Source organism: Protopterus annectens, chromosome 14.part0 (genome assembly GCF_019279795.1).
Source record: "Protopterus annectens isolate FY-2018-M chromosome 14.part0, PAN1.0, whole genome shotgun sequence".
NCBI classification, from domain to species: domain Eukaryota; kingdom Metazoa; phylum Chordata; order Ceratodontiformes; family Protopteridae; genus Protopterus; species Protopterus annectens.
In genome coordinates, this window is record NC_056748.1 from 1,054,389,946 (window position 1) to 1,054,414,765 (window position 24,820).

Here is a 24,820-nt window from a genome sequence, read left to right on the forward strand (position 1 = left end):
GAAAAGTTAGTGGAGAATGACTTCAGGAAAGTATATAATAATCAAGAAATTCTACTTCATCCAAATTTTTCTGAACAAGAAATGAATTTTATTGAACACTTGCATGAAGAAAAAATCAGGGTCATGAAACCTGATAAAGGAGGGGGAATTGTCCTTATGTTCTCAGAGGACTACGAAGCCCACATGCACATTATGTTGCAGAATGACGAACAATACGAGACGGTTTCACGAAACGAGATCAATATAGCCTTTGCTGAGATTAAGTACTATCTTACTGACCTTCTATTACAACAGGCCATCAATGAAAAGGTCTATAACTACTTACATGTGGAAAAGCCCAGAATACCAGTCATCTTTGGGATACCTAAAACCCATAAAGGAATAAATCCACTACAATTCCGGCCGATTGTATCAGGAGCAGGTGGAGTGACTGAGCCCCTGGGAAAATTTATTGATTACATGACTAAAGAATACACATCTTTATTGTCCCACGTTTGCAAGGATTCTTGGCACTTCCTCCGGGACATTCCCACCTCTTGCTACTCCCCAGACACCTTAATGGTCACAGTGGACATCAAAGATCTGTTTTCCAGCATCCCTCATCAAATAGGTTTGGAATGGTTTGCCCAATTTCTAGGCCAGAAGACAACCCTTAGTAACAAAATGTCCAACTTGCTTACCGAAATGATGGAGATGGTTTTGTCCAACAACTTCATCTTTTTTAATGGTGAATTATACCGGCAACGCAAGGGGGTTGCCATGGGGGCATCTTGTGCATCCTTCTACGCAAATGTAATATTGCACATGTGGGAGCATACATTCGTTCTAATACCCCCATGGAAAGATCACATTCTGTTCTACAGACGCTATTTGGATGACATCTGTATTTTATGGTCTGGCTCTGAAGGAACCTATCTGAATTCCTTATACACATCAATTCAACAACGAATTTCCTACAATTCACACACACAGTGGATCAGCACGAACTTCATTATCTGGACATCACTCTTTACAAGGACTACAATCAGAAAACTTTCCATTCCAAACTACATCGCAAGGCAACATTTTCTAACTCCTTGCTACACTTCGAAAGTGCCCACCCACCATATCAAAAGAGGGGATCATTAAGGGCAGCTCATCAGAGCAAGTAGAATATGCAGTACGGAGAAAGATTTTGATTCTGAGGTGGAATTTTGAAAAAGCTTTTTTTGGAGAGAGGTTACCCTCTGGAACTATTTCTAACTCTAGCAGCAGAGGTAAAATCTGCACGACATTCCCTCTACAAACCAATACTGGGGGGGGGGGGTTGTACCAGTGACCAACAATACACAAAACAAGGATACTGTTCACACTAACAGTTTTGCACACACATACTCATCAAATTCCTATGAATTGGAAGAAACAATCTTACATCACTGGCCGGTTTTAACCCTCTTTGAAGAACTAAAAGACTATATACCACCTAAACCCAGTTTTGTTCGTAAAAGAGGGGCCAATCTAAAGGAATTATTTGAAAGAAATCAAAGAAAAAAGATGAAGGTAAAACAACCAAGGCTGGGCACTTTCAGATGTGGTGCCTGTGCCCAATGTCATGCCATATCCAAAGAAACAGCACCATACCTCCCGTCCAGGAACTACAAGATACACCCCACTGGATTTTACACCTGTGCCTCTAGAGGGGTCGTATACTTGGGGATGTGCACCAACTGTCAAAGTTTCTATGTGGGCAAAACTGAGAGGGAATTAAGGAAACGTATCTACGAGCATCTTTATGACATGACCAGGAAGAAGGAAACCAATGCCTTCTATAAACACTCACTCTCCTGCCCAGATCCCAAAATTCAGTTTCTAGTTCTGGAACAGGTTGAGCCAGATGCAAGAGGTGGTGACTGGGAATCCACCTTGGGCTACCGTGAACTATTATGGCAGTTGAGACTGAATGCAGGGAAGCCACCAGGTCTGAATGGGATGATCAGCATTAAACCGGTCCTCAAGCTTAGGAGGGCTAGGTTATAACTCTCATACTTGACCCTCTTCATACTACAGCATCCCCACACAGCATATTAAATTACTGAACATCCACGGTTTTAGGATTCTGACTAATAAATCAAATTCTATATGAAATGGTATATGGATGGGCATCAAAAATATCTCACGCACATTTTATTGCATGTCTTTATCAGTGCAAAGTAATAATAAAAAGAAAAAAGTTTTTAACAATTCACTGACAATCCAAACACATCTTTAAGCATATTCCTTAACAATCTTCAACCCCAACCAGACTTCAGACTTTTATGTTCTGAAACCTAGGAAACTGGTATTTTAAAATGTTTTTTATGATTAGTCATTTTTATTTAAGTGCAGATGTTGTTGCAAACATTTCATTTTTTGAGTTGGTATAATGACTAACTTTTTTAACATCCAACTCCAAAGCACCACACCTTAGTACTAGACTTACTAATTAATTAATTGTATAATTGCTAGGCTATTTAATGGAGGTTACTGCATACTGCATTTTGTTTTCACTTGATAAAGCTCAGCCTGAGCGAAAGCGCTTGTGTGATTTTATCTGTGATTTTTGGAATACTTCAGTGTGATTTTATCTGTGACTTTTGGAACACTTCAGAAATAAAAATACAGCCTTGTGGACTTTAGCAGAGTTCTGGTTCCTTTCTTCAAGGTCGTGGATTATTCTTTGCTTGTCTTTGGTTTTTTGTGCATTACTTCATTTTAAATATTTAGCAAACATTTTATAAAGTTTATTGACTTTGTTATTCAAATATTGATTTTATTGTGTTATTAAATGCATTTTGTACTTTGGAGGGTTGTCATGACAATGAAAAGATGCAATATCTTTCTGTTATTTAAAGCTATGTTTTAGTGAGTGATTTGATTCTAAAGAAGTTCCATGTGCAATGAAAAATGAAAGCACTTAATCTTTTATTAAAACTTTGACATTTATTCCACAACGTTTTATTGTTTTTTAAGTTTGTGTGCAAAATACATTGTAACTATAACAATACTTTAAAATACATTGCAACTATAACAATAATTTGAAATACAAGCTCCATACTGAAGGACAGTTACTACACCTACTCGGCATCTACTTCTGTACTACAGGAACCAGCTTACTGTTACTACACTTACTCAGCATCTACTTCTGTACTACAGGAACCAGCTTACTGTTACTACACCTACTCAACATCTACTTCTGTACTACAGGAACCATCTTACTGTTACTACACTTACTCAGCATCTACTTCTGTACTACATGAACCAGCTTACTGTTACTACACCTACTCAGCATTTACTTCTGTACTATAGGAGCCAGCTTACTGTTACTGCGCTTACTCAACATCTACTTCTGTACTACAGGAACCAGCTTACTGTTACTGTGCTTAGTCAGCATCGACTTCTGTACTACAGGAACCAGTTTACTATTACTACATCTGCTCAGCATCTACTTACATACCTGGGCCTGATACGACTCAGTAATGTTAAGTCTATGACTTGCAGTATGGAGCCTATTTTTCCAGGACTGGAGTATTGTTACATAGCTATGAACATTATTAACTGCATATGAATATTATTATCTACATATGAATATTAGTACTTGTATATGAATATTACCTGCATATGAATATTATGTGTATATGAATATTATTACTTAACTATGAATTTTATTACTTGTATATTCATATTATTTTTTTCTAGTGCAGATGACGGCCATACATATAAGTATTTTTCAAGAAATGCACACATATGGAAATATTTGCTAACTGAAACAGCATTAAAATTATTGCTGTCTAGTAGATGCACATTTCTTGGAACACTGTGTACTATTTTTGATGGTGTGAGTTGCCGCTCACAGTTCAGTGGGCAGCTTGTGAAGGAAACTGACACCCATACCTGACACAGTAGTGGTATGAAAGACGGGAAACTGGAAAACTATATTTGATCCAGTAAATAACTATGGAAGTAGCTCCTTCAAGTAAGGAATTATTGCTCTGTACTAAAACAGCTAACTTAGACAATGTCTGACATAAGAAAAGGCACTTAGAAGTCTGTTTAGCATATTGAAAAGATAAGAAATCATTGAAAAATGCACTGAAGCTTTCTCCACAAATTCTCCTGGAAAGCAATAATCTACAGTAATTTTCTTCTGTATAAATGGTGAAAGAGACTGAAGAATAAAGATTGACAGTATAAAATCCTATTGTGGGAACACGAGTGCCATGGGGAAAGGAAATATAAAATCATATCAGCCTCACCAGGCCATTTTTTTCATGTATAACAAATCATAAAATAATACTAAGCACTAAGGCTTATGCATAGGACACTAGTACTGTAGGGAGGATTAAAACATGATTAAAATCACCAGAGAGTTTTTGACTATAGTGGTCCATAAACCAAAAAAAATTGTTTGTTTGTTTGTTTATATATTTATTAGGTGTGTTAACTGCAGTGCTGGACTGATACAATAGTCCAGTTGCGGCCACAACCAGGTGAATTGCTGAAAAAATTCACACATATCACAAAAACAGGGACAGTATACATAAAGAGAAGATTAATGCAGTAAAATCCAAAGTATCTTTCAGTATAGGCAGGTACGACTAATAGATAAGATTGTAATGAAACATTAATACACCACTGCATAATCTGCATTGCTACTTGTATATGACTGCATTGTCAGTTATTTGTAGTACTTGCATCAGTTAAGACAGAGGATAACATCTAATGCTTCTGTAAAAGCAATGTTTGTTTAAGAGTGAGAGCTAAAGTTATGGTTAATTGATGCAGTATTGGGTGTTGTCTAAAGTAAAGGCATGTAGCTGATTTTAATAAAAGCTAAAGTAATTGTAACCTGAATTCTCTGTCATTGTCTAATGTTAGGGAATTGGTACCACAGTATGAGGCCTAAGGAGGAGTATTCGTGGTCAGTGGATTATAAATTATTAATAGGTCTCTGTAGTGCAGCTGCCTTGCCTGAACTGACTTTAATGAAAGCATGAGTAGATTAATGTTAAGGACTTCATGTTGGAGTGTTATCAAGGGAACTTCTGAAGAGTGCTTTAATGGGAGCCAGTCTGCATGTTTAAGGATGACCCACTGATATTCTATCCAGATGAGAGTAAAATAAAATGGCAGTTTTCCCTGGATAGTATATGCAAGTCATAGGCATTTTTCTTTTAAGAATAGGTGAGATATCAGAGCCTATATTCATATTTTGACTGCAAAATAATTTTACCCATTGCAGCACTACTCTCAGGTTTAAAACAATGAGAGAATTTAAGTCAACCATATAAGGCTGAATTATTCTTTGTTTTTATATTATTGCTATAAATAGGGGTAAATAAAGTTGCTGGTAACATTATCTATATTCTCTAGCAAAACTCTTCAACATCTGTCTGCATTCTACTGATCCTAAAAACTTATCATATGCTAATATGTGAATACATCTATAACTTTAAATACCAAGTATGTGTGCAAATAGGCTTACTATCAAAATAGTGAAATCCCTATTACTGACTGATGACATTGCTGAATAATAAGTTTAGAAACTGTTTTGTGGAGTGTTCAATAAAACTGAATGTTTGGAAGTCAAGCATCAATATTTGGCATTTTCTGAAATATTCAACTTTCACAAAAACAGCTTTAGAGAAATCACAACCAATTATACTGTTTTGAAGGGGACAAGGTGAATCCCCCCACTCCACAAGGGGGGATCCACCTTGGATCCCGGGAACTACCGCCCCATCAGTCTGACGAGCCTGATCTGCAAGGCCATGGAATGTATTATCATGGAACTTATAAACAAAGACATTGGCAACCTTCAAACACTGGACCCCACCCAGTTTGGGTTCGTGAAGGCCGATCTTGTCTCCTGAACCTGATTGACCTCTTTGAATCAGTCTCCAGAGCCTTACCCTCGTAAGGTGGTCCACACAGCCTATCTGGACCTCGTCAAGGCCTTTGACACCATCCCCCACTCTGGAATCATAGATAGACTTACCAAGCTGGGCATTAATCCCTACTTCACTTGATGGGTTGCCAACTGGCTTACTGACATAACCCACACTGTAAAAGTAGCTGACTCCAAATCCAGCTCCAGACAAATGACAAGTGGAGTACCTCAGGGTTCAGTCCTGGGACCGCTCTTATTTGGCATCTACTTCTCTGAAGTACAGACCAACACTAAGGGACTCTGGCTAACAAAGTTCACAGATGACTGCAAACTGGGAGCCATTATTGAATCCCAAATGATGTGGATACTCTACAAAAGGGCATTACAGAAACAGATGCTTGGTACCAGAGCCATGGGCTCAAGCTCAATGCCAAGAAATGTATAGTTATCCCCTTTGGGAAAAAACATGTACCTGTGAATTACCACATGGGGGGCAGTACACTAAATACTGGTGGACACTGGTCTCAGCTTTGATAACCACATCGCCACAACAGTCAGGAAATCCTTCTGTGTGGCACACCTCATCACTAAGGGCTTTTCATCCAGAAAAAAGGAGGTCATTGTCCCACTGTACTCATCCCTCATTAGACCCATTATAGAATACAACTATATGGTATGTATGTATGTATGTATGTATTTGGTATGTACCTCTGAAGGCATCTGCAACAACTGGAAAGGCCGCAGAAATACCTCACTAAAAGAATTACAGGCCTAAAACAGATGCCTACGCTGACCACCTTAAAAAACTCCAGCTATACTATGTTGCATATTGTCTGCTCAGAGGTGATCTCTGCTTAACATACAAGGCCATGTTAAACCCAGAGCTATTAGACATGCTACACTTAAAGAAATCCCAATCCCTTAGAGCCACACACTCCAGGGATCTAAACCTTGTCATCACAATAAACAAAACATGCTGGAGGGATAGGTTCCTGACCCAGAGATTCCCCAGACACTAGAATAGACTGCCCATACATGTCAAGCAGAGCGCCTCTTTGGCCCTCTTCAAAAGGAACCTTGATGATTGGATGGGAGAAAGGAAATTCATCCCGGGGATCATGTCAGTCACCCTGCTAGACAGGGGTCCAGGGAAGTAAATAGTGTGGGAAGAAATAGCCAGGGAATTGTTATGGCTAGGCTAGGGCCGATAGCTTAGTACCAACCTATGAACCTAAGCCCCCCTGTGCCTCCACACCCCCTGCCAATTATATATTCTAATTCCGAGATTGCACTCCAGTAAGGAAAAGGATAATTTTCCCTTTCTCCTCTGTAGTGAGATCCAATTGTAAACAGAGATGCTCAAAACAATGAATCCAAGCAATGTGTCGACGTTTTGGAGCCGATGGGATTTCCAGTCGCAATATTGAACTTTTGCACCTTTACCCTTGACATTATGAATGACTGTAAGGTGAATTTCACTATTTTGATAGTAAACCATGCAAATATGTATATAGCACTTGTATTTTTGCAATCATGAACTTACATGAATTGGTATGAAATTACAGATGCATTATATGCATTTCATGAATGTCTTAATATTATTTATTTGCTTTGTAAACCTTTAGTGAGTAACTGCAGATACTTCCATCATAAAACTGTTTTGTTTTATAAAAAAGCTTCATTGGTTGTGCACGCCTTTGTCATTTCATTCTTATTTAGTGATTTGTACACAAGTGTTCACACCAAGTTAACTATCGATGAATTGTTTGGTGCTGCCTATGACCTAGGTTGTGGCTGAAAAGGTTTCCAGGACCAGTTCACATACCCATTTTACAAATCTAAATAACTAAATAAAAAGGCCTAGGTATTAAATAAGTTTACTTGCCCACTGGTTTGCTTGTTGTAAGAAAGGAGAAGGTAAAGACAGATCGATAATATTTTAAGTTGTAGGTGTGTACCAAAGAACACATAGTTGTATTTCTTAGCATTTAGGGTAAGCTAAAGCTAAACCTTGTAATCATATAGAAAGCTTATCAAATATTTATTGAAGTTTGGTCAGTTTAGTTACATACAGAGGGTGGATTCAAAAATCATGTGGTTGTCAGTGTAAAGAATTAAGTTGAATAGTTTGAGATGAAATGGAAGGTTGTTGAGGTAAAAGCAGAATAGAATGGGACCAAAACCAGCTCACTGAGGAACAGCTGCAAAGATGTTTTGAGGGGATGATTGTATTTTGTTGGATTTCACAAATAAGCACATATCAGTAAGGTAGCCTGAATACCGCTGTATGACTGAGGAACCGAAATTCACATACACAGTAATACTACAACTGAGCAAGGGAAGAAGGTACAAAGTACCGTACTGTTTACTATGTTTCTGTAACATGTGAGGATATTTAAGATATGCTGAAAGGAATGGTTTATTTATTTAAATTTGATCCCTACATAGATCCTACTTGGCTAGCAGCTCCCTTCCTAGGAGAGAGGAATAAAGTTACAATACTATGTAGTGTGTGTGTGTGTGTGTGTGTGTGTGTGTGTGTGTGTGTATATATTTATATATATATATATATATATATATATATATATATATATATATATATATATATATATGGATTCACTTCATAACACTGAAACTTCAAAATACTGAAAATGACAAAACTTCATAATACTGAAGACCAAAATACTGAAAGCTCAAAAGCGCAGCCCCCCACATGGGGGGTGCAGGGGGGCTTGCCCCCCTGCATATATTTGGTAGAAATTGTTATGATTCATGTTGTTTAAGCTGAGTTTACGCATAATATGTGTTTTCAGTATTTTGAGTTTCAGTATTTTGAGCTTTCAGTATTTTGGTTTCAGTATTTTGAGTTTCAGTATTTTGAAGTTTCAATGTTATGAAGTGAATCCATATATATATATATATATATATATATATATATATATATATATATATATATATATATATATATATATGGGTCTACTTTGTTTCACTGAAAGCTCATTTCACTAAATTTGAATTCACCCCAACCAAATCGCTGAAAACTCATTTCACTGACTTTCATGTCGCTGTACTGGCACTGTGTAGCATACTGTAAGGCAGTAAAAGGTATGTGCCCTTTTCCGCACTGTAGTGCGATCCTGGAGTTAGTATATATAGTTATGGGGGTGTGGGAGGCACGGCCCCCGATTGCCTACTGTGCTCCATCACAACCCCAAAAACCCACATTAATCTGTATGGATTCATCCAAACAATAACAACTCCCACCAGACTGACAAAACCTCTAGATGCAACTCCATACTAGACTGGATTCTAGTTAACTCTCCCCACCTATCATTCCACTCAGGTTGTCTACCTGACAACTTGAGTGACCACTTCCCAACGTTTCTCCTTAGAGTACACAGTCATCCAACACAACAAGTCACCTGAACTATCAAGAACAAAAAGAATTTTAATCCTAACAACTTTATCTTAGCTCTACAAAATTGCTATTGGGATAATCTCAAACTAATGCCCTTACATGAAGCAGTACTCTCTTTTAACAATAGCTTTCTTGATATCTTCAACATTCACGGTCTACCTAGAAATATTAAAGTCAAAGCCAATTATGCACCCTGGTTAACCAAAGAAACCAGATCCCTACTCAAAACCAGAGCTAAAGCCTGGTCACACTTAAATAAGAACAAGACCAGCACTACTAAACAACATTTCCTTGAACTTTGAAATAAAACCAAAAAGTTAATTAAAACAAATTTAACTGCTACCAAAATATCCAAACCAAGTATAAGACCCCTCACAATTTCTGGGCTACAGTAAATAACTTATTACACCCAGGGGAAAGTTACTACTCCCACTCCAAAAACAACTAATAGCCACGGAAATGTAGCTAGCCAATTCAACACTTTCTTTACTGAATCCATTCAAACTCTAGCCAATAACCACACTCAGTCCAATCCCACCTCCCATGAACATGAATATAACTTACCCCCACAAAACCCCACCAATCAATTCAAACTACACCCAGTCTCTACCAGTTACATCAAGAAACTACTGAAAAAACTAAAACCCACCACTCTAGCAGCTGACAACCTCCCCCCAGAATTTCTGCAAATAGCAGCAGAAGCGATCTCCTATCCAGTTGCCATACTCATAAATAGATCAATAACTGAAGCATATGTTCCCACAATCTGGAAAATCTCTCACATTCTACCCCTTCACAAAGGAGGAACCTCTTGTCAACTTACAAACTACAGTCCCATTGAAAATTAAAACAAAAAATAGCAAGAACACTTGGTACTGAAAAGGAATTTAATAAATTAGGCACTTTTGTAGGTTGAAATGTCACTACTTCATCAGACTGAATTAAAATGGTAAAAAAAAATAAACAAAAGCAATATATACCACAAAAAGCAGTCACGTGATGGTCAGCTGATTGAAAAAATCATATGACTAATACAATAAAAATATAAAATAACTGGGCTTAAATATATGTGTATGAATATGTGAACATATTATACATACATAAAATACTCACACACACATATATATATATATATATATATATATAAAATAGTATATGAATGTTTAAAAAGGTAAAAACAAGTCATCTCATTAAATTTCTTAACTTCAAAACACAAACTATAGAGCATATATCATTAAGGCCTGGATACCTGAAGGCATCCAGTTTAAGTTGCCCCAGTAACTCTCACTGTTCTAACCATAGTGAAAGTGGGCACCTTCTTAACTGGACTCTAATCTGGTCAATGACCCTAAAAAATTCACTGGTAAATTTCAAAAGAATAAGATATCATATTTATTTGTTTGTTTACAAAACGATAGAATTAGATGGAAATATGTGGCAACCATCTGTAGGAAGCAGACATACTCCAGTTCCTTCCTTCATTTTACTAATTCCCACCCCATGCACCAGAAAAAAAATCTGTTATTAAAGGACAGCTTCTCAGGGCGGCCAGAATGGTGTGCAACTATGCTGACTTTGTAGACGAATGTAATTTTTTAAGAAACCTTTTCTTGAAATGAGGTTACCCGGACTCCCTGGTGGATAATTTAATTTTGGAAGTGACAACTAAAGGAAATTTTGGTCATTTTAGAGCCATCTGTAATGGATCAGAGGTGGATATAACACATACTATGAGGGATACACCACAGACAGCTGTCCTCAGAGCAGATTCTCCAATTGATTTTCTTTAACTTTTATTACCTCATTCAGTAGGGATGCTAATTTATTAAGACAGATTTTATGTAAGAACTGGAGCTTGATTTCAACAAACATAACTGTTAGATACAAACTACTAGTTACTCCTAAAGTCATTTTTAGAAGAGATCAGAACTTGAAGAATTTCTTGGAAAATGGTATTTCTCATACTCCAAGAATTAAGGGTATGTTTAAGTGTGAAGCTTGCCCTCTTTGTAGGTTACTCAACATTGGACTTCACTACCAGATCAGTGACACGAGGTACGTCAGTAATGGGAGATACAACTGTAATTCTAAAGGAATTATTTATTTGGCTAAGTGTAAATCCTGCCTAGCCTTTTATATAGGTAAAACTGATAGGAAGCTTAAAGAACAGGTATAAGAACATTAGTACGCCATTAGGAACAACAAAATTGAAAATGCCCTAGTTGAACATGTTTCCAACACCCAGATCACAGTTTTGTTTTTAGGGTCATTAACCAGATTAGAGTCTAATTAAGAGGGGCCCACTTTCACTGTGGTTAGAACTACGAGAGTTACTGAAGCAACTTAAACTGGATGCCTTCAGGTATCCAGGCCTTAATGACATATGCTCTATAGCTTGTGTTTGAAGTTAAGAAGTTTAATGAGATGACTTGTTTTTACCTTTTTGAACATTCACATACTCTTATTTACATATATATATATATATATATATATGTATATATATATATATATATATATATATATATATATATATATATATATATATATATATATATATATATATATATATATATTTTATGTGTGTATATGTTCACATATTCATACACATATATTTAAGTCGTTATTTTGTATTTTTATTGTATTAGTCATATGATTTTTTCAATCAGCTGACCATCATGTGACTGCTTTGTGTGGTATATATTGCTTTTGTTTTCACTATTTTAATTCAGTCTGATGAGGTAGTGACATTTGAACCTATGAAAGTTATTGAATTCCTTTTCAGTACCGAGTGTTCTTGCCATTTTTTGTTTTAATTTTCAGTAGTTTATTTTCATTTTTTTCAGTTTGTTCAGTGGTGTTTTTATGGCAGTGGGCATTAATTTTGGTACACCTTCTTTATTTTCTGAAGACGTTTCTATTATGGACACTAACCAAGATATTGGGAGACTAACTTGTTTAGTCAATATTTTAACCAGGAAAGTCAATGAACTGGCGTCAGCTATTGGGAGAAACACTATGATTCCCACTACATGTTCGATTCATACAAGTCGGACTTCTACCCTGAACTGTCCACTTCCAAATCTTCCACCTCCAGCAGTCAGTAGTGTGAATTGTCCTATTCACAGAGCAGAGAATTCCAATGTGAATCTTGAGATATCTTTAGTTACAAAATCTAGACCAACAGCAGATAACTTGAATGGAGGACCTATCCCTCAAGACCATTTACTACATACATGTTATAGGGATGCTTTGGTGAATGAACATAATATTAAGGACTGGCTACAACCTCTACAAAGGTTAGTTTTTACTGTTACTTCTATTAACATTATGCCTGATGGTACAACAGTCATGAATAACATTTCTACTAATTTGAAATTTTTAGATTTCAAATCCTTGAAGCTAAAGAAACTCCAGTTGGAAGTGACTTATTTTCGAGAATGCATTCAGTGTAGTATAGTCCCTAAGGGATTAAGAAGCTGGCAGTATCCTACTGGTCTTTTTCCTGATTCACCCTTTCATCAGGATTTGATTAGCCTGTATAATAGACAAGGCTGAGAGTTGCTCAACTGCCTTATTGAACACCATTCAGTACAAATTGGTGAGTTGGAAAAATGAGATTAGTATTTTGCATGCTTCTATTATATCAGATCCGGACTTTATGCGGTACAAGTTTGACCATGTACAAAGTTTTACTAGCATCGATGCTCATATCAGCAAGCTTAGAGCTATTAAAATTAAGAAATTTAAAAGAGATGAGGTCGACAATGCAAAGGACATTACCTATTCAACCCACTTCACAGCAATGGAGTGGTACACAGTAGCATTTGAACTGCTTACAGGGAGGTATTAGCAACTCTAGTTCCTTTGAGAATGATGATGACCTACAACTAACCCCCTCCTCCACAGGAAGTAACCCAAGACCAGATGGTGGATTGGCCCCATCACAGTGAGAGACTGCAGAACAGAAACGCTCAAAACAGAAGCATACAGAACACCAACCAAAGGGGAAATGCTAATAATAACATGAGGGATATAACCAATGGCCAAAATTTTTGGGTGGACTCCAACCGAGCCCAACAGAACCAGACACTAGGGGGCAACAAATGGAACAATCGTTGGGGCTGACACCAGACCAGGAGATGACATCTACTTACTTTTCCTTCATAGGTGAGCCACTGAATGTATTAACTGATAGAAACTGAAGAACAAAACAAACTTGACATTGTTTTTAACTCTTCTAGAGTCTTTAAAATCTGTAAGTATTCAGACTATCCCATTGAGTCTGCTTTGGTGGACATTATGGCAAAAGGATTGACTTTTGTGCCTAGTAAGTATAGTGACCTGGCCAGGACTCTTATAGACCTTAAATTATTTATTCAGAAATTAAATTTGAAATTGTGTTTTACCACAAATGGACCCGAGTCATACAGTAATGGGCTGAACAATTTCAGAATTTCTAGCACTTTTAACCCTATTATTCATTCAACTCTTTCTGTGTTTTAACGTTTGTGTGAGTATGAGTTTAGGAATTTGCAGATGTTTAGACAGAACACTGTCACCCCAAATAATAACTTCAGTAAAGAAGAATGGGATTTGATTAAGGCCTTGAGAAATAGTGACTTGCGAATCTCTAAACCCGATAAAGGGGACGGCATAGTTTTAATGAGTAGCCAGCATTATATAACTCATAAGGAACAGATGTTAGAAACTGACAGTTATGCTATTTCTTCCTTGAATGAGCTGAACACTGCATATAGAAAGATTAGGTCATTTTTGAATTATCTATTTATTGATGCATGGATTTCTATTGATTTGTTTAATTGTCTGACTATGCCAGCTCCACAAGTTCCAGTGATCTTCGGAATTCTGAAGATTCACAATGACCTACACAATCCCACTCTTCGCCTGATTGTCAACGGGCGGAATAGTATTACTTATTCCATGGCAAAATATGTTGACCATATCCTAAAGAAGTTTTTGAGGGCCAGATATGTAAGGAATCTTGATCGTTCTTGAAAAATGTTAACAAATGAGGTTACAATGAAGAGTTTAATTTTGCTACAGTAGACGTCAAGGACCTTTACACTGTGATCCCTCATGATCTTGGTATTGATTGGGTTAGTCAGGTTTTGTTAAGTAAAGGTACTGAACAGGATAAGCTCTGACTAATACAAGAATTCTTAGATATAATTCTGACAAATAATTATTTAATCTTTTATGGTTCCTATTATGTCCAAATGAAAGAGGTAGCCATGGGGTCCCCCTGTGGAGCAAGTTTTGCTAACCTTGTGATGGGCTTTTGGGAAAAATAATTCATTTTAAATGAGAACACCTTTTCTGAGTCTTTCTTTTATTACACATGCTATTTAGATTATATCTTTATTATTTTTAAAGGGGAATTTGAATTATTTCAAGAACTAGTACGCTATATGAATAATACCACTGAATTTTTGAAATTCACTAGTAATTTTCAGAAGGATAAGATATCATATTTAGATGTTTGTTTACAGAAGGATAGAATTAGATGGAAATATGTGGCAACCATCTATAGAAAAGAGACATACTCCAATTCCTTCCTTAATTTTACTAGTTCCCACATCATGCACCAGAAAAAAAATCTGTCATTAAAGGAAAGCTGACTTTGTAGATGAATGCAATTTTTTAAGGAAACCTTTTCTTGAAACTAGGTTACCTGGACTCCCTGGTGAATAATTTAATTTTGGAGGTGACAGCTAAAAGAAATTTTTGTTATTTTAGAGCCATCCTTAATGGATCAGAGGTGGATGTAACACATCATATGAGGGATACACCAGAGACAGCTGTCCTCAGAGCAGATTCTCCAGTTGACTTTTCTTTAACTTTCATTACCTCAATCAGTAGGGATGCTAATTTATTACAAATGATTTTATGTAAGAACTGGAGCTTGATTTCAACAGATGAAACTGTTAGATACAAACTACTAGTTACTCCTAAGGTCATTTTTAGAAGAGGTCAGAACTTGAAGAATTTCTTGGAAAATGGTATTTCTCATACTCCAAGAATTAAGGGTATGTTTAAGTGCGAAGCTTGACCTCTTTGTAGGTTAATCAGCACTGTACTTCATTACCAGTACCAGATCAATGACACCAGATATGTCATTAGCGGGAGATACAATTGCAATTCCAAAGGAATTATTTATTTGGCTAAGTGTATATCCTGCCTAGCCTTTTGTATAGGTAAAACTGATAGGAAGCTTAAAGAATGGGTGTACGAATGTCAGTACGCCATTAGGAACAACAAAATTGAAAATGCCCTAGTTAAACATGTCTCCAACAACCCAGATCACACTTTTGTTTTTATGGTCATTGACCAGATTTGAGTCCAGTTAAGAGGGGCCCACTTTCACTATGATTAGAACAACACCAGTTACTGTGGCAACTTAAACTGGATGCCTTCAGGTATCCAGGCCTTAATGATATATGCTCTATAGCTTGTGTTTTAAAGTTAAGAAGTTTAATGAGATGACTTGTTTTTACCTTTTTAAACATTCATATTCTCTTTTATATATATATATATATATATATATATATATATATATATATATATATATATATATGAGTATTTTATGTTTGTATAACATGTTCACATATTCATATACATATATTTAAGTCTAGTTATTTTATATTTTTATTGTATTAGTCATATGATTTTTTTCAATCAGCTGACTATCATGTGACTGCTTTGTGTGGTATATACTGCTTTTGTTTTTACCATTTTAATGAAGTAGTGACATTTGAACCTACAGAAGTGCTTACTTTATTAAATTCCTTTTCAGTACCAAGTGTTCTTGCCATTTTATGTTTTAATTTTCAGTAGTTTATTTTCATTTTTTCAACTACATTGCCATTCTGTCACCCCTGTCCAAAGTCCTTGAAAGAATAGTACACACTTAACTAATGGACTACCTCCGCTCACATAATCTTCTATCCCATACCCAGCATGGTCTCCGTCCTGCTCATAGCACCACAACAGCCCTATTGTCCTTTACTAACATAGTTAACCAACACAGAAGCAATGCTCAATTTGTATCAGCCTTATTCCTTGATCTGTCAAAGGCCTTTGACATGGTCAACTACAAAAAGCATCCTTTCCTCCCTTAATCTCAGCCATACCACTATCACGTGGTTCCAAAGCTACTTATCTGATTGGCAACAAGCAGTGCAATGGCAACAATCCCTCTCGCACCTCCTCCCAGTCACCTTAGGAGTTCCTCAAGGCTCCATCCTTGGACCCCTTCTATTCTCTCTCTTTACCAACCAGCTTCACTCTGCCAGCCCACATGCCACTGTAATTCAGTATGCAGGCGACAACCCTGATCTGCTCTGCATCTTTCCTGAACATCCTTCAAACCATAACCCAAGACTCCTTCCTGTCTGTAGAATACTGGCTAACCAACTCCCAACTCATATTAAATCCCAATAAAACAAATCTTCTCCTCTTCTGTCCCACTAAGACAACCCTCCCTTCCCCAACCTTCCACATTTATTGCAAAAACGAAACCTTGATCACCCCTACTGACCATACCAAACTCCTTGGGGTCATAATTGACAACAGCCTAAAATTTGATCTCCATATAGATCAAACCATCAAAAAAGTACATAAAAACTTGGCCTCCTATATATTAACAAGCAATTTCTAACTAACACTACAAAAGTAACCATTGCCAGAACTCACGTGCTATCTACACTCCTCTGTGCATCCCCAGTCCTATCCAACCTGCGTAAAACTGACCTTGCTAAACTGGAAGTCTGTTACAATAAAATCTCTAAATTTGCCACCAACACATCTTACAAGTCACATCACTGCTTATCTCTTAAACAGCTCAATTGGCTTGAACTCCAGCAACTCCTACACTTTAATCAATTAACCTTACCCCATAGAATTCTCCACCACCCAAATAAAACACCAGCCTTCAAAGACCTCATTCAGCCGTACTCAGCTTCAAGATCCCTCCACTCCAATAATAAACTTCTGCTACAAGTTAGTAAAGCAAAGAACTCAGCAGGAGAATCCCTTTTCTCCAATTACACATCAAAGCTCTGGAATGCCCTACCAAACTCAATAGTGACCCTTCCCTCATCTAAACAATTCAAAATACACCTAAAAACATACCTTGCAATCTCCTGGCTCTGCCCCTTTTGTCCCCCAGGATAGCGCACTTCCACATACCACTCTTGTCTACTAACACACCTTCTAACCTTTGCTTAAAGGATTTATGACCAGTTCTTGAAGCTAAAAGCTGAATGCTCTTTGCACAGCACTGACAATTATGTGTATATATCAACTGTAATTTAAATTTAAATATTTCTGCATAATGATTATACTTTGTACATAACTATTTGCCCTACTAGGCATTATATCTATAGATGCAATGTCTAACACTGTTTTATAAGTTCTACTTGATGTTATATCAGTGGTAACAATGTCTAACGCTATTTTATTTATTTTTCTTTGTTATCGTGAAATGTTTTAAATTGTTAACATGTGGTACTGTTACTACTACTATTATTTTATGACTTGGAGCTTATCTCCCCAGGCCTCCACTGAAAAAGGGCACATGTCCAGTTGGACTATCCCGGTAAACAAATGTAAAATAAATAAAATAAAATAAATTTAAGTTAGAATTAACGTTATATTGTCTTTGTAGAACAGATGTATAGTCATCTTTCCTGTTACATTTACAAATCATACTTATTTTTATTTGATTTCTAAACACAAAACATTTTACTTTCATGTGGTAGCTAAATGCAATGGGGTGTGCTGTACACTGCACGTATACTTCATTTATTAATGAACTGCTGCTGTGTTGTTTCTCAGGTGGCCTGGGTAAGGTAAGTGAAGTAATAATTGTTGGACTTCTGTTCTGAGTTACTCATTGTGCTGATAAATAATCCGTGCCAGACTAATCATGCCTGTTTAAACCTAAAGGGGTTTTCCCAGGATGTATTACTAGAAGTGAAGAAATAGTTTTGAATGTGTTTGGAAGTGCTAAGACTCCTTAAATATGAGACAATAAAACTTCATCTGATACACTTGGTGTAGTTCCTTATGCTTTTTCACTAGCTCCAAAGTGTTCTTCCTCCCTATCCTGCAGTCTGATTAATTGAAAGGATCATAGAACCTGTGCTCCAGAGGTATTAGTAATGAAGAAAATGACTTAAAATCGTTAAATGATATAGTCAAGAGGGAAAGGTTTATCCTGCCTACATTGGAGAGCATAGTTACCAAGGCAGCTGAGGAAAGAATATTCCCCATGTTAAATTTATTTTATTTTATATATGTGACATTTGTTTACTGGGAAAGTCTGACTGACATAATATCCCATTTTCAGTGGAGTTCTGGGAAGAAAGCCTCCACATTGACATAATATGGTTACAGTTAAATAACAAAGTTATTACTAAACCTAATACAGAAGAACAGCATATATCAACTAAGTAAAAAAATTCACAACTTTAGTTCATTCAGTGTGAACTTATAAATACAGAGTGCAAATATTCAAATGGATATAACAGTTTAAATAAGACCATTATCAATAGTTAAAGAATTCAGAAATTGCAGTTCATAGAGGTGACATTTAACACACTAATTAGACACTTTGGAATAGAGATGAATACATAACATAGCCTAGGTAAAATTATATTTATCCTTTATCCAAGAAATAGCATGATAATGTTCGGAGAGAAGGAATTAGTAAGAATTATCTTGGGGGGGGGTTGACGGAGGGAGCGACTAGTTCAGCCTGGGGTACTGTAAGAACACAGCCAAGTTTTATTTAGGTGTTCTTCTTCTTCTTTCGGCTTTTCCCAGTCAGGGGTCGCCACAGCAGATCACCTTGTCCGCTCATGATTGGCAGTGGAGTTTTACGGTGTCGAGTTGCCAGCCCAGCGCCCAACCTTCCACAGAAGGCACACACATGCACACACTCACACCTAGGGCCAATTTAGAGTGTCCAATCCACCTGCAGCATGTCTTTGGGATGTGGGAGGAAACCGGAGCACCCGGAGGAAACCCATGCGACCACAGGGAGGACATGCAGACTCCGCACAGAAGGCACCCCAGCCGAGGATTGAACCGGAGAACCTCTTGCTGTGAGGCGGCAATGCTAATCACTGCACCACCGTGGCTGTCCATTTAGGTGTTCTTTTGCTTTATGTTTGAAATTGGAGAGATTAGAGGTAGATCGAATTTGTAGAGAAATAGAATTATATTTCTTAATATCTGAGTATGAGGATTTGTGAGGTTTGTATATGCTGGGAAGATGATGTTCATTAGATCAAATTAGTCTGTTAGGGTAGTAGGAATGTAGACTAGCAGTAAAAGTAGGACAGCCATTGGCTTTGTGAATATATGATGCAATGAGTGGGTTTCTTTTTGATGGTTGGAGAGGATCTGGCATAATGATTGATGTCTTTACTTCACAGATATAAGATACAAGGTTTGATTCTCACCTCTGGTTACTGGCTAGGCTTGTAATAGTCTGAAGACTGATAGCCTAGTATTTAACTATGAAGCTATGAACCTATGAACAATCAAAGCAGGCTTGTAGGTTCCGCTTTGCCTCAATAGTCCACCTTCTCACAGTATTGATCACAGGGTTAACAGAATTTAACTTGCTCTTATAGATAGGAAGGAAATTAATCAGACAGTGGTCAGAAGAGTCCGAAGCTGCACGGGGTGCAGCACAATAAGCATATTTTAACACTGTATAACAATGATCCAGTGTGCTCCTGTCTTTGGTAGGACACTTTATATGCTGTGTAAATTTAGGAAGTTCATGGCTGACATTTTGCTTATTAAAATCCCCCAGAATAATTAGAAGGGAGTTTTTGGATAATTCTTCTCCAAGCACATTATCTGATCAGACAGATTTTGTAGTGCCACCCTCCCACAGGCTTGAGGTGGAATGTAAAAACTAACCAGAATAAATGAAGAAAACTCCTGAGGTGAATAAAAAGGTCTACAATTAACACAAAACATTTCTAAGTCAGGGCAGCACATTTCCCTTAACACTGTGACATCATTACACCAATCTTCATTGATATAAAAGCAGATTCCACCTCCTTTACACTTCCCTGATGTCTCCAATATTCTGTCCGCTCTGTAAAGCTGAAAGCCAGGCAGATGTAATGCAGAGTCTGGAATGGATTCATTTAGTCAGGTTTCTGTGAAACACAGTACAGAAGAAAGTAAAAAATCCTTGTGAGTATCATTGAGAAGTAATAGTTCATCTAATCTAGGGACACTGTTATCTGGAGTTATTGAATAAAAAATCTTACACCTGCTATCATTGTCAGGCATTTTTTTTAAACTACTGTAGAACAGAGCATGTGTATGTACCTTTAAGAAGCATTTTGAGATGTAATCCCATGCATATAAATAGTGGGCACGTGCAGGCAGCAGTGCCATTTTGAGAGAACAGCCAGAATGTTAACATGTATGAGTGTGGTACTCAGTCTGTTTATAAGTTTATTTAAGTTTAAATTACAAAGCCTCATTCCTGATGTGTTTGTGTGTAATAAAGCTGCTTGAACTGAACCCACAACCACTTGTCTGTTTTATTCTGACCAGACGAGTGACATGGTGTCAGAACCGGGATTAAGAGAGCAACTTCTTCAAGCCATGAGGTGCAGAGTTGAAGGTGAAGGTAGATTAAGCTGGTTGAGTGAAATGGAGCTCAGACAAACAAAAAAAGGCCAGAAACGAACTTAGGGTAATAAAAAAATTTGCACGAATGATTTATTTGGCAAAGAAAATGAAACAAAGCATTTGTTAGGCACAAAATGCATTATTAATCAAATGAAATGTTTGAAACTGTGATATTTGATAAAACTAGCAGAAATGTTCATATGGGGCTCAGAATTACCTTTGGTTTGCATAGCAAACATGTTTAAAGTAAAACGGGTGCAAGAAAATTGTAATGAGCATGATAAGAGATTAAAAGGGCATAATGAGTACAATAAAATGGCAAATTGAGCTTAAAAAGCAAGGCAACTGTAGATTTGTTTTAGTAAAAGACTGTGTTTGGGCACAAACTACTATTTCGCATTGACCAAAGCCATTCAACGCACAGCTAGAGTTGTTCAAAGTATCTCAGAGTGTACAAAGTGTTTGCAGTGTGTTTGCTTTATTACGGTGCAATTATTTCAAAGAGTTTACTGGGTGCAAAGTACAGTTATATTGCAAAGTGCAGTCGAAGTACAGCCATTTCGAAAAGTTTCTTGTGCTGTGTGCCTTTATTCGCACAGTGCCGTCATTTCAAAGTGTTTCTTACACTGTACAGAGTTATTTCACAAAGTACAGCCATTTTGAAAGGTTCTTCTACTGTGTACAGTTTATTTGCAAAGTGCATTCATCTCATAGTGTTTCTTATTCTGAGCTTTTTCTGCTGTTTACAGTTTATTCACAAAGTACTGTCATTTTAAAGTATTTCTTACACTGATAAGGAGTGGTTTCACAAAATACAGTAATTTCAAAGTGTTCTTGTGCTACTGAGATTTATTTGGCAAAGTGCAGTTATTTCAAAGAGTTTGTTGTGCTATTAGGCATAATTACAAATACTAGCATGAAGTTCTGGCATATATATTTGTGTGTATGTTCATGCATAATTTCAAGCACCTTCACTACTGCTAGTTGAGATGGCAGAGGCATTTCACAGACCCAGTCCACTTATGTTTGATCATAATATAGCAGAGAATTGAAGAGTATTTGAGCAGTAATACAATATTTTCATACAACCAGCTTTTTCTGACAAAGATGCACATACAAGAGAATTCATTTTGCTTAACTTAGCTGGGTCAGAAGCCATTGAAACAGAGTGTTCATTTGTGTATGTACCAGCAGTATATGCAGGAGAGGGGGAAAACCACAATATTGTGTTACTGGCTGAATCAAGGGAGGACCCTGAGGGCTTGACACATAAATTTAGAGAAATGTGCAACCCCCAAATGTTACATTAGAGAGGCACATATTTTATACCAAAATCCAGGTGAAACTTTTGCAGCTTGTATCACTGACTTGAGAAATAAAGCTTAGATGTGCAGAACTGGTGACTTGAAATATGAGTTAATAAAGGACAGGCTTGTGTGTGGTGTTAATAGTGTGCAGTGAGAAAGATTTTGCTTCATGACAGTGATTTAATGTTAATCAAAGCCATAGAGATTTGCCAAATCCATGAGCTCACAGAAGGGCACACAAGGTTGCTTACAAGAGATAAAAGCATGGTTTCAACAGCCTCTAGAGCAAACATAGACAGCATGCAGCATGTGGCCAGCAGAAACAGGCCTAAGCACATGGCAGCTGCAACCCTTGCAGGTTGCCCTGGGAGGAACTGTAACCTTCTAGCAAGTTCCAAGCCTAGCTCAGTAAAAAGGGCATGCTCAGTGCAGTATAAGGGTGAGTCAGCAAAACCCAAGTCAATTCTTATTGTTAACTGTCATAATTGTGGTACCAATCATGAGTCTAAGAGAGAGAGAGAAGTGCTTAGCATTTGGTCAGCAATGCCACAAGTATAAAAAATGGAATCATTTTCAAAAAACAGTGGTCGGTGAAAAGGTTAATGAGTAGATTTGCTGGCAGAAAATGAATTATTTTGTACTGCCCTGATCAATGGTAAACCCACAGAGCTTAAAGCAGACACTGGTTCAAAGTGTACAATAGCAACCACCAAGCACAGCAAAATAATAAGATGCAACCGGTTTTTAATCCAAAAACTTTAATGTAATGAGCTCTTTCCCTCTAACGTCTCGGCTGTAGCCTTCAAGGAGAAAAGAACCTTAGAAACACATATGCTTTAAATATTAGCAGCAATCAATAATTAATTCATTATACAATTAAAAAATTTGAAAATTAGATAATAATATTGAACAAGTAAAAGACTAAATTAATACTCTCCAATTCAATTCTTCATTCAACCCATTAGGATATAAAGTACCAAATTTTAAAATATAAACAGATTCTTTAAATAGTAACTGTTTTTTAAAATTATTTACATCAAATTGAGATGCATTCATTTGTGTGTGTGCTTTATTACGGTGCAATTATTTCAAAGAGTTTACTGGGTGCAAAGTACAGTTATATTGCAAAGTGCAGTCGAAGTACAGCCATTTCGAAAAGTTTATTGTGCTGTGTGCCTTTATTCGCACAGTGCCACCATTTTAAAGTGTTTCTTACACTGTACAGAGTTATTTCGCAAAGTACAGCCATTTTGAAAGGTTCTTCTACTATGTACAGTTTATTTGCAAAGTGCATTCATCTCATAGTGTTTCTTATTCTGAGCTTTTTCTGATGTGTACAGTTTATTCACAAAGTACTGTCATTTTAAAGTATTTCTTACACTGATAAGGAGTGGTTTCACAAAATACAGTAATTTCAAAGTGTTCTTGTGCTACTGAGATTTATTTGGCAAAGTGCAGTTATTTCAGAGTTTGTTGTGCTATTGGGCATAATTACAAATACTAGCATGAAGTTCTGGCATATATATTTGTGTGTATGTTCATACATAATTTCAAGCACCTTCACTACTGCTAGTTGAGATGGCAGAGGCATTTCACAGACCCAGTCCACTTATGTTTGATCATAATATAGCAGAGAATTGAAGAGTATTTGAGCAGTAATACAATATTTTCATATAACCAGCTTTTTCTGACAAAGATGCACATACAAGAGAATTCATTTTGCTTAACTTAGCTGGGTCAGAAGCCACTGAAACAGAGTGTTCATTTGTGTATGTACCAGCAGTATATGCAGGAGAGGGGGAAAACCACAATATTGTGTTACTGGCTGAATCAAGGGAGGACCCTGAGGGCTTGACACATAAATTTAGAGAAATGTGCAACCCCCAAATGTTACATTAGAGAGGCACATATTTTATACCAAAATCCAGGTGAAACTTTTGCAGCTTATATCACTGACTTGAGAAATAAAGCTTAGATGTGCAGAACTGGTGACTTGAAATATGAGTTAATAAAGGACAGGCTTGTGTGTGGTGTTAATAGTGTGCAGTGAGAAAGATTTTGCTTCATGACAGTGATTTAATGTTAATCAAAGCCATAGAGATTTGCCAAATCCATGAGCTCACAGAAGGGCACACAAGGTTGCTTACAAGAGATAAAAGCATGGTTTCAACAGCCTCTAGAGCAAACATAGACAGCATGCAGCATGTGGCCAGCAGAAACAGGCCTAAGCACATGGCAGCTGCAACCCTTGCAGGTTGCCCTGAGAGGAACTGTAACCTTCTAGCAAGTTCCAAGACTAGCTCAGTAAAAAGGGCATGCTCAGTGCAGTATAAGGGTGAGTCAGCAAAACCAAAGTCAATTCTTATTGTTAACTGTCATAATTGTGGTACCAATCATGAGTCTAAGAGAGAGAAGTGCTTAGCATTTGGTCAGCAATGCCACAAATATAAAAAATGGAATCATTTTCAAAAAACAGTGGTCGGTGAAAAGGTTAATGAGTAGATT